The sequence below is a fragment of the Xenopus tropicalis genome, chromosome 7 (assembly GCF_000004195.4).
Source record: "Xenopus tropicalis strain Nigerian chromosome 7, UCB_Xtro_10.0, whole genome shotgun sequence".
NCBI classification, from domain to species: Eukaryota; Metazoa; Chordata; class Amphibia; order Anura; family Pipidae; genus Xenopus; species Xenopus tropicalis.
The window spans coordinates 102766849-102777876 of NC_030683.2; the positions used below are offsets into that span (position 1 = coordinate 102766849).

The 11028-nt window shown below is 40.9% G+C and overlaps 8 non-coding genes across 8 annotated transcripts; 6 read left to right on the forward strand and 2 right to left on the reverse strand.

The window, feature by feature from the left end:
• The first annotated feature begins 2 nt into the window (after nt 1–2).
• Nucleotides 3–75, forward strand: trnaf-gaa. Its single transcript has one exon. It is a non-coding gene; the product is annotated as a tRNA-Phe (tRNA).
• Nucleotides 76–1128: 1053 nt separating this feature from the next.
• On the forward strand, nt 1129–1211 carry trnal-cag. Its single transcript has one exon. It is a non-coding gene; the product is annotated as a tRNA-Leu (tRNA).
• A 2938-nt stretch (nt 1212–4149) lies between these two features.
• Nucleotides 4150–4222, forward strand: trnaf-gaa. Its single transcript has one exon. It is a non-coding gene; the product is annotated as a tRNA-Phe (tRNA).
• Nucleotides 4223–4519: 297 nt separating this feature from the next.
• trnal-cag lies at nt 4520–4602 on the forward strand. The gene has a single exon. It is a non-coding gene; the product is annotated as a tRNA-Leu (tRNA).
• A 2076-nt stretch (nt 4603–6678) lies between these two features.
• Nucleotides 6679–6751, reverse strand: trnar-ccu. Its single transcript has one exon. It is a non-coding gene; the product is annotated as a tRNA-Arg (tRNA).
• A 1015-nt stretch (nt 6752–7766) lies between these two features.
• trnar-ccu lies at nt 7767–7839 on the reverse strand. The gene has a single exon. It is a non-coding gene; the product is annotated as a tRNA-Arg (tRNA).
• Nucleotides 7840–8173: 334 nt separating this feature from the next.
• trnal-cag lies at nt 8174–8256 on the forward strand. Its single transcript has one exon. It is a non-coding gene; the product is annotated as a tRNA-Leu (tRNA).
• Nucleotides 8257–9349: 1093 nt separating this feature from the next.
• On the forward strand, nt 9350–9422 carry trnaf-gaa. Its single transcript has one exon. It is a non-coding gene; the product is annotated as a tRNA-Phe (tRNA).
• The last annotated feature ends 1606 nt before the right edge of the window (nt 9423–11028 follow it).

Consider the following 11028-nt stretch of genomic DNA (forward strand, 5'->3'; position numbering starts at 1 on the left):
TAGCCGAAATAGCTCAGTTGGGAGAGCGTTAGACTGAAGATCTAAAGGTCCCTGGTTCGATCCCGGGTTTCGGCATTTAGTTTGTTTTTTTTACTAAATATAAAAAAAATATTTTATGTATACACTTTTGCATTTAAGACTTTTATGCAAGAGGTGTTTTGACCATGAGGTGAGGCAAGAAACCATTTTTGATAGCTTACAATCGTATTTATGTAGGTCCAAAAGGCCCTCCTTTAGAGAAGTTACCTTCAGGCTCTTTCTGTTAAAGAAAAACATAAAAATATTATATTGCTTAATCCACCCATAAACTGCTTTAATAATTGGTAAATATAACTCCCCCTAATATTTTTAATTGCTTCACACAGAAATGCTCTGAAATGCTCTGAAATTGCTTCATACAAAATGCTCTGCAGCAACTTTTAAAAAGGGAGATTTGACAACAGGCAGCGTGCATTTATCTCTGCAACATTTATTGTCTGCCACATACAATTCTGCTTTGGTACCTTTCCCTGGAAGGTTTACTAACACCTCAAAGCTCAGCTTGCATTTATCTGTAAGGTTTACTTATTATGGGTAGATTTGTATCTGTTTTGACCCAGAATTATACTTACAAAATGCTCTGCTACAGCTTTAAAAAGGGCAATCTGGCAACAGGCAGGCTGTTTTTATCTGTAAGATTGATTACTTTAGGTAATCCTTGTAACAGAGAAAACTCTAAGGGCTCTGGCACACAGGGAGATTAGTCGCCCGCGACAAACAAAGGTGACTAATCTCCCCGAACTACCATCCCACCTGCGAACATGTAAGTCGCCGGTGGGATGGTACACGCTGCGCAGGCATTTTCGGCAAATTGCCGAAGTTGCCTCGCGAGGCATTTTCAGCGATTTGCCGAAATCTCGCTGCCGCGTGTGCCATCCCACTGGCGACTTACATGTTCACCGGTGGGATGGCAACTCGGGGAGATTAGTCGCCCGCGAACAGGGAGATTTGTCGCGGGCGACTAATCTCCCCGTGTGCCAGAGCCCTAAAGTGGGTGGGTTGGAGTTTTCATCCCCCACATAATAGGATAGTAGAAAAATGATACACTAAGCTAAAAATTTTTGTATTGGAAAATTCATTCTAACAAGGGTCAGGATGGCCGAGCGGTCTAAGGCGCTGCGTTCAGGTCGCAGTCTCCTCTGGAGGCGTGGGTTCGAATCCCACTTCTGACAGCTTTGTTTTCTGTAAAGTTGGTTACTTTGTTGTTGTCTCTGTGATTAAAGGGAAACTCATGAATGGGAATCTGTTTAGAACAGATAGATTGTGTTCTGAGCAGAGACATCTAAACTTCAACCCCCACTTGTCCCTCTTTCCTATCTGATAGAAAACCTGGCTTTAAAGTAGAAGGAAAGGCTAATAAAGAGTTAATCTCAAGCTGCAGGCATACCTTCCGTTGTCTCAATAGGGCCCTTAAAGGAGAAGGAAAGTCAAAATCTATTAACCACACTATTAAATAGTACTACTATTGCTGTGTAAAAACGCTATATTTCTAGCTTGCCTAATGAAAGATTTACAGAGATATACCTGCTACATTCTACATACTTGTTTCAGTGAACGGCGCCGCCATCTTTAACAAGGGATGCCCACTCAACTTGCCTCACTGTCTCTACTGCGCATGTGTCCCCAACATCCCTGCCCAACATTTCTACCTTCACAGGAGCTGCCTCTCTCCTGTCTGGAGCTGTGTCCGTTGCCACCCGCTCCGCTCGCGTCCCCCCTTGCCTCTCCCCCTACCAGCACCTGTGTCTAAGTCACCGAGTCTGGGGAGGGGCGATGCATTATGGGAATCTTCTCTACCCAGCTCAGCGTTTTTCCTTACTGTTTGGCTTCTGATCCTCTGAACGGGAGAAATATGGGGAGACTTAAGGGCACTATTGAGACAACTGAAGGTATGCCTGCATTTTGAGATTAACTCTTTACTAGCCTTTCCTTCTCCTTTAAGTCTCCCCATATTTCTCCCGTTCAGATGATCAGAAGCCAAACAGGAAGAAAAAACGCTGAGCTCTGTAAAGAAAGTTCCCGTAATGCCTCACTCCTGCACCAAGAGCAAAATCGGAGTACATGCTCAATTAGTTAGACTATGAGTCAGCTTCCTGCTGATTGGCTCAGATCCACATTCCTAAGAGGGGGAGTGAGTTCTTAGCATTCTTCAGGGAGGGGGGAGCAGGAGAGGGGAGAGAGCAGAGAGCTGCATGTCTCTGGCAGAGGAAAACAAACGGACAAGAAATCCTGTATCTTTTGACAGAGAACTCAGTGCAGCGTTTCAGTAAGTGCTTATGGCTTTCTGATAAAGCTTACTTACTTTAGAAAACTCTAAAGTGGGTGGGTTGGAGTTTTTATACCCCACATAATAGGATAGTATAAAAATGATACACTAAGCAGAGAATTTTTCTATTGGAAAGCAAGCCCTAACAAGTGTCAGGGTGACCGAGCGGTCTATGGCGCTGCGTTCAGGTTGCAGTCTACTCTGGAGGCGTGAGTTCGAATCCCACTTCTGACAGCTATGTTTTCTGTACAGTTTGTTACTTTCAGTAGTCTCTGCAATAGAAATGCCAGATACAGATACATGAAAATCCTAACCTTTATAATTTGGCAATCATTTCATTGTGTCGTAAACTTTGAATTGTAGTCTTATAAGCAGCAGGGGAAGGGAGCTTCCATGAAATGAGTGCAATTCAATATGATTGCAGGAATCTCTATCAAAAGGCTCCGTGCTCAAATGGTGTTTAAGAATTACACTGTTTACATACAAATAATTCAGTCTACCATTTGAAATTTTATTCTTGAACCAACAAATGTATTTTTTTAGCTGTAATATTGGTGTGTAGGCGCCATCTCAGTGCAATGTGCCTGAGTCGGAGCTTTCAAAAGGAGCCAGCACTACACATTAGAACTGCTTTCAGGTAACCTATGGTATCCACTACATTCCAAAATAAGGCCTGTGCTTCTTTTTATCCCTCAAACTGAATAAAAAACATACTCTGTTTTACTGGAGCAACATAGTTACATATTTAAAGTTACGTGAACATTTTTAGTAAAAACAGTTAAGAGTGCTGTGTTTTTAAAATGAAAAAATACTAATTTGTTGAACAAGAAACAAAACCTGTTAATATCTTTTTTGAAAGTGTGGGAGAGTAGACCTCAATATTATCTATCTATGGTTAAATAAAGTTACAGATGAATATAATTATTATCAATCTTATGCTAAAGCCAGACGTGGCATTTAACATATATTTTCGTCAACCTGAAAATCACTTGCCGGAAATAGTGCCATACACACTACCTGTGTATGCACCCGAATGAATTATATACGCTCAAGTGCAGGCACATGTAGCCGATTTCTGATGAAGATATGAAATCTCGCGTTTTTTGGCAGATATCGGCTACATGTGCCTGCACCCGAGAGTATTCATTCATTCGGCTGCAGGCAATGGTAGGAGGCATATGGCAATATTTTCGGCAAGCGATTTTCGGCATTAGCCTTATGTTTCATGGAGGTAAATACTCATTTTAATATCCTTTTTAAAAAATCTAAATGTTTGTATTTGAATATCATACAACTAAAGTAAGTTGCTAAACTGTAAAACTATGCTATATTAACATATAATGTGATATGAAATATAGGATCTGTAACCCTTTCTGTAATTTGGATCATCATACTTTGTCTACTAAAAATCATTTCAACATGAAATAAACCCAGTAGGATTATTTTTCCACCAATGTGAATTCATGCAGCTTAGTTCCCATCAAGTGCAATGCATTGTTTTATTATTACAGAGAAAAAGGAAATTATTTTTCAAAATTGCAATTATTTGCTTAAAATCTCTAAACTCTCTGGGAGATGGCCTTCCTTTAATCGCTGCTTTCTGGATAATGGGTTTCTAGATAAGGGACCCCATACCTAAAATATAATAATACATGTACATAATTACTAGATATAAGTGCAATAAATAATATAACTATTCCCAATAAGTATAATTATTGCTTTGCGGCATCGCCCAGTGCTTGCAAGTGCAAATTTTTCCAATGTTTATAACTGAGACCCAGTTTTGGCGTTAAAGCATAAACCCCCACCCCCAAGCATGTAGCAAGTTTGTTAACACTTTCCTAGCCGAAATAGCTCAGTTGGGAGAGCGTTAGACTGAAGATCTAAAGGTCCCTGGTTCGATCCCGGGTTTCGGCAAATTTATTTGTTTTGGGTTTGTATTTTTAATATAGTATTTTGGTATTTTATGTATTTATGTATATTTATCTGTAAGGTTTACTTATTATGGGTAGGATGTTAAATCTCCCCCTCCTTAGATTTGTATCTGTTTCATCCAGAATTATATTTACAAAATGCTCTGCTACAGGTAATCCTTGTAACAGAGAAAACTCTAAAGTTGGTGGGTTGGAGCTTTCATCCCCCACATAATAGGATTGTAGAAAAATGATACACTAAACTGAAAATTTTTGTATTGGAAAAGTTGCACTAGCATGTGTCAGGATGGCCGAGCGGTCTAAGGCGCTGCGTTCAGGTCGCAGTCTCCTCTGGAGGCGTGGGTTCGAATCCCACTTCTGACAGCTTTGTTTTCTGTAAAGTTGGTTACTTAGTAGTAGTCTCTGTGATTAAAGGGAAACTCATGAATGGGAATCTGTTTAGGACAGACAGATTGAGTTCTGAGCAGGGACATCTAAACCTCACCTGCCCCTGTTTACTATCTGACAGAAAACCTGCCTTGCGAGGAAACTTCCGCGATTTCGGGGAAATCGCGGCACGACGTATGCCATCCCACTGGCGATTTACATTCTCGCCGGTGGTATGGCATGTCGGGGAGATTAGTCGCCAGTGACATGGGAGATTTGTCGCGGGCGACAAATCTCCCCGTGTGCCACAGCCCTGAAGACGGTGTAAAAATTCAACCCAATTCCCCCTTACATTGTCTGATGCCTGTCTCACTCACTGATAAATGCCTAGAACTTTTATCTGTAAATTTGATTACTTTAGGTCAGTGCTGTCCAACTGGCGGCACACGGGCTGCATGTGGCCCACGACCCTCCTGTGTGGCCCCCCACCTGTCTGGGGGGCGTGGGTTCGAATCCCACTTCTGACAGCTTTGTTTTCTCTAAAGTTAGTTACTTAGTAATAGTCTCTGTGATTAAAGGCAAACTCATGAATGGAAATCTGTTTAGGACAGATTGTGCTCTGAGCATAGACATCTACTAAACTTCAACCCCCACCTGCCCATCTTTCCTATCTGATAGAAAACCTGGGAAAGTAACACTAATTTTTAAAAAATCTATTTTACCCTGCACCAATAATTGCCCTATCCTGCACACCATTTATTATTTTGAATGCTTTATTAGAAAATACCTTCTACGGCGATCCTCCCTCTGCACAATCCACTATGCGACGATCCACATCTCCTCCTTGCCCAACTCCAAAACTGGAAGTCAATTGTTTGTCTGTACAGAAGGAAGGCTAGGAGGAGATGTGGATTGTTGCATAGTGGATTGTGCAGAGGGAAGATTGCTGTATCGCCGTATTTGAAATGACCGGAAGCAAAGTTTTAGAAGGTATTTTCTAATTCAAAATAATAAACGATGTGCAGTATAGGGCAATTATTGGACCAGGGTAGAATAGATTTTTTACTTTTAGTGTTACTTTTCCTTTAAAGATGGTCTTAAAATTCAACCTAAATCCCCCTTACATTGTCTGACACCTATCTCACTCACTGACAAACACCTAGAACTTTATTTCTTTGTTATATGTGAGAAAAACATGAAAGAAGCCACATATCACTTGCTTTTTTGAGCAGCAACAATCAAGTTATTCAGTACAAAGGCCCAGCAATCTGAAACAAACATACCAAGTGAGCTGGCAGGTGATGCAGGAGTTGTAGTTAAACAATAACTTTAGGGCACACTTAAACATTCCCATAAAACTACAATTGGCCTTTTGTATAACTTATACATAAATATTGTAGGAACAGTAACTTGTGTTACTGTTTGTGCAATAATATTGTGTTCTCTCTCTATATGTGTGCAAGCTAGTCGATAACAGAATACATAGCTATTACTACATGGATTGGCTATAGCAGAGTAAATGCTACAGACTGACCAGTTGGGCCTGATTAGACTCAGCTGGCCAATCAAGAACCCTGAAAACCTGGCTAGTAAGTCTACAGGAGAGCTCTGACTGAGAGACATAGAGAGGTGTCCGTAAATCCAACATACAGGAATCTATGTGCCTGTACACAGGTCTGTTATATTGCTGCAATTGATGTGTTAATGTCACTGGTATGGAGAAAGTCTCTTTTATACAATCTTTTGTTATATCTGTTTCTGGCTATTGAAGTAAGATTTGTATCTGCATGTGTAAATTGCAGGAGGGGGACTGGCCCCCTGGGGGGGTGGGGTTGGGAGGCTGCTTCAATAATCAGCCATTACTTTGTAATTGTAAATTGTTTTAAAGCTAGAAAAAATGTTTGTGTAGACTCTATACATCTAAACTCTATACTCTAAACATTTTAAGCGTGCTTAAAATTTTACAGAGTATTTTATCTATGCATGGCCAGTTTATGACTTTGATTTTATTTTGTACTAAATCCACTGGTGTATAAGAATATATAGTAAGCAAAAATGCTAAAGGCAGCGGTACACCCCAGATGGGACTTGAACCCACAATCCCTGGCTTAGGAGGCCAGTGCCTTATCCATTAGGCCACTGGGGCAGGCAGACAGTATACTTTTTTTTGTTACAAGCACATACGGATATTCTCATTACTGTATGTTGGTATCTGTTCGTTTATGATCTAAGATGAGCCCTATGCAAATATTGGCCCTCGATTTGGGGGCTGAACAAATTGGGGACTGTCACTTTAAAGGAGAAGGAAAGGTATAATCACTGGGTGGTGTCAATTTGTTTTCTGATCTAAGAATGCTGGCTCAGGGTTTAGGTTAATGCCACACAAGGCGTATTCTTGGCAAGCCGAAAAACTCTTGCCGAGAATACACTCAACTACCTTGTGTCTGCACCTGAATGAATGGAATACGCTCGGGTGCAGGCACATGTAGCCGACATCCGCCAAAAAACGCAAGACTTCGCATTTTCAGCATATATCAGCTACATGTGCCTGCACCCGGGCATATTCAATTCTTTTGGGTGCAGGCACAGGTAGGGCGTATGGAGCATTTTTTTCGGCAATCGTTTTTCGGTTTACCGAGTATATGCTCCATACGCTACGTGTGGCATTAATTAGCCTTAAGCCAGTCAGTATGGGATTTGTGTGCCAATTTTTTGGAAGGCTCCTGAATTTTCCTCCTGACATTTAAGTTGATCCCCCGGTTCTGTTTTTAATGCACAGTGGGAATTTTGTTACGTCACTGTGCATGTATGATGATATCACATAAGCAACACACTGCATTCCAGACATTTTAGCGGTTTATATTGGCAGCTCTGTTTACATGTGTGGCCAGCATAACGCTCTCCTAGCTGAGTTCTTTTGGCTCGTTATGGGTTGTGTTACCAAGAAAGATTGCAGAAATCAAACAATTCTCTCTTGTTCAAATATGTAATATTTGTAAATGTTTTTTTAAAAAAGCATGCTTAAAATTGTCCAGAGTATTCTATCAACTCTGGATATGCATGACCAGTTTATGAGTTTGTGACTGTAATTTTAATTGTTGCATTAAATCCTCTGGTGTATATAATAAAAAAAGCAACAATCACAAACTGTTATTGCAGCACACCCCAGATGGGACTCGAACCCACAATCCCTGGCTTAGGAGGCCAGTGCCTTATCCATTAGGCCACTGGGGCAAACATATACTGAGGAATGTACCACCTCCTGCTCTAACCATGGGGACAATATTCTAACTGTATGCCAGGATAAAGCTTATTTATTTTCATCCCTTAAACTGGTTAAAAGACATACTCAGTTTTACAGAAGTAACATAGTTTAGGTTACAGGAACATTTTTAGAAAAAACAGTTAACTGTGAAGTCTATTAAAATTAATAGTATATCTTTGAACAAGTCACTATCGGACATACTCACCAGTGATGTTTGTCTGCATTGTAAATAAATATTACCCAAAGTGCACTGATTTAACAGCTACAAATTGACAAGACTGATGCTACTTTTACCAAATAGGTGTCAGGATGGCCGAGCGGTCTAAGGCGCTGCGTTCAGGTCGCAGTCTCCTCTGGAGGCGTGGGTTCAAATCCCACTTCTGACAGCTTTGTTTTCTGTAAAGTTGGTTACTTTCAGTAGAACCTGTGATAGAAATGCCTGCAAAACAAGGTGAATCATTTAGAGCAGTGGTGTCCAACTGGCAGCCCATGCCCCCCTTTAAACGGTATCAGTACTGACAATTTTCAGATTGCATTGTTTATACCTATAATCCCCTTTATTTTTCACACATTTAAGACCCTGTATTGTTCACACCTTTTAGTCCCTGCATTGTTCAACTCAGGCTCAGACTGTAAGCGTCAACATTGTTCACTTGTTCACACCTTAGACAATGTGTAGGAGCAGTGCTAGCATTGTGTCACTGCCTTCCCTATGCTGCCTGTGTGCGCCATACTCTGCTTGCCCTATGCTGCCTGTGTCTGCCACACTCTGCCTGCCCTATGCTGCCTTAGTGGGCCATACTCTGCCTGCCCTATGCTGCCTGTGTGTCATACTCTGCCTGCCCTACGCTGCCTGTGTGTGCCATACTCTGCCTGCCCTATGCTGCCTGTGTGTGCCATACTCTGCCTGCCCTATTCTGTCTGTGTGCCAAACTCTGCCTCCCCTATGCTGCCTGTGTGTGCCATACTCTGCCTGCCCTATGCTGCCTGTGTGTGCCATACTCTGCCTGCCCTATGCTGCCTGTGTGTGCGCCATACTCTGCCTGCCCTATGCTGCCTTTGGGAGGTGAACCTGGCAGGGGTTTGTTCTGGGAGTTTTTTAGCATTTGGAAATAGTCATTATATGGTCCCTAAGGTGTTTAATTATGTGCTGGGGGGTTTGTGCTACCCTCAGAGGAGGAGGAGACATATAGATTGAAGGCTGTGGCTTAATATAACATAATAAACTTCTTTTACAAATGAGTGATGGTTGATATCCCTGCAGTGAGCTACAACCATTTGGGTTTTTGCTGCTACCGCCATTAATGTGGGTATGGTCTTATTTATGAAGGTATTCTATTTTATTATGTTTTATTATAATCCCTTATGTCATTTTTGGCTGAACAGAACACTCTAGAACATTTTATTTTTGGACATATTTTACAGGTATAATATATTTAGGGTATATTGGTTATTTAGTGCACCATAGATCACCTAGTGGCCGAAATAGCTCAGTTGGGAGAGCGTTAGACTGAAGATCTAAAGGTCCCTGGTTCGATCCCGGGTTTCGGCAGGAATTTTATAATAAGACTGTGTGCAAATACAACTGAATTTTATATTATCATACATGTTTTACAGGTAGCATGTGTACTGTAAGATAACGTTTATCATTTAAAAGGTAAAACATTCATTACTTTTATGACACTAGAAGAAATGCTTAGTATACTGGGAAATACAATTAGCCAAGTAGATATATTTTTTTTTTTACAAAATACAAGCAAACTGGTTCCAGATTTTGCACACAAATAAATTTAGCTTTTAACAGCCAGACTCACTATGCAAAGAATTCTGCCAGTAAATCTCGGTTACTCGTGGTTAATAAATAAAGCACGTGTTGCGAAGTGATGGGAAACATGACGAATGATCTCCAGTCGATGGCAGCAGAGAGCAAACATTAAGAGCAATGATACACTGAACTACATGCAGTTAGGGTTAATTAATCAGACTCTAATCTCATATAGAGTTATTCAGAGGTGTGTAGTCACCTATAGCAATTAGTCAAGTAGCTTTTTTTAGCAATACACACTGTATTGGTTGCCATGGGTTACTGCTACTTGACATGCAAAGCCTTTTTTTTTTTTATATTCCACTTCCTCATTAAAAAGGTCCTATTTATTATCACTGTTTAATTTATAGTAACTGTACACTGCTTGTTTTTATGACTTGTAAAGCACTATGTATGTGTGGTGTTATATAAATAAATACAATGTGACAATAATCTGAAGCAAATTGTTTATGAAAGCAAAAATTCTGACTAACAAGGGAATATCATCCATAAAAACTATATATTTAATGCAGTAGTTTACTAAATTAAAGGATCTGGGGCTAATTTACTAACAAGGGTGCTTAATTCCACTACTGAGGAAGTCCCGGTTACCTATGCCCTTTGGGAGGGAATTTTCCCTGGGATGATAGGCCAATTCCTGTCTGCAGTGAATATAATAGGAAGAACCTGAGGCAGAAGACTAGTAAACAAACTGTGCCCTAAGGAAACCAACCCTTCACTGAAGTTAGGGAGCAGGGCCCCATTAAAGAGGTATTAGATAATGACAATGAAGTTGCTGACATAGTACATCTCAGAGGTGTAAGATAGTCAGAATGGCTTAGAAAGAGCAGTACTTAGCTTCAATGTGGAGTGACAGACAGGAAGTAGCTCTCCCAGGCAATATTTTGCCTAAAGGAACAAAGTTGGAACAGGACTAAATTTACTTGCTGCAGCAGCGGGTGGTAGGTACGGTTTCCAGCTTTTCTGAGAAACATACCAGCCTTTCTATATTTTTATTTATTTTTATTTTTGTCCTACTAATATCATTGCCATCAGGCATCATTTTTACTGGCCAGTGGCAACCTTAGTGATAGGCCTTGGACAGTTTCTCCAGTGGGCCCCAGCTACCCAAGTCTCATACTGTATGCTTTTCTCTATGCCTACAGCCCTTGCACCAACACTAGAAATGCTGCTTGGGCCTCTGTGTACGTAAAATGCCAGGGCCTATTTTGAAGCCTAGTCCAGATCAGGTATGATAACTGATGGCACCCTCAATGGAAAACACAGGATGGGGACAGCTGAGGGGTTGTGGTTTCTTATAGGGCAGTGGTTCTCAACCTTCCTAATGCCGCGA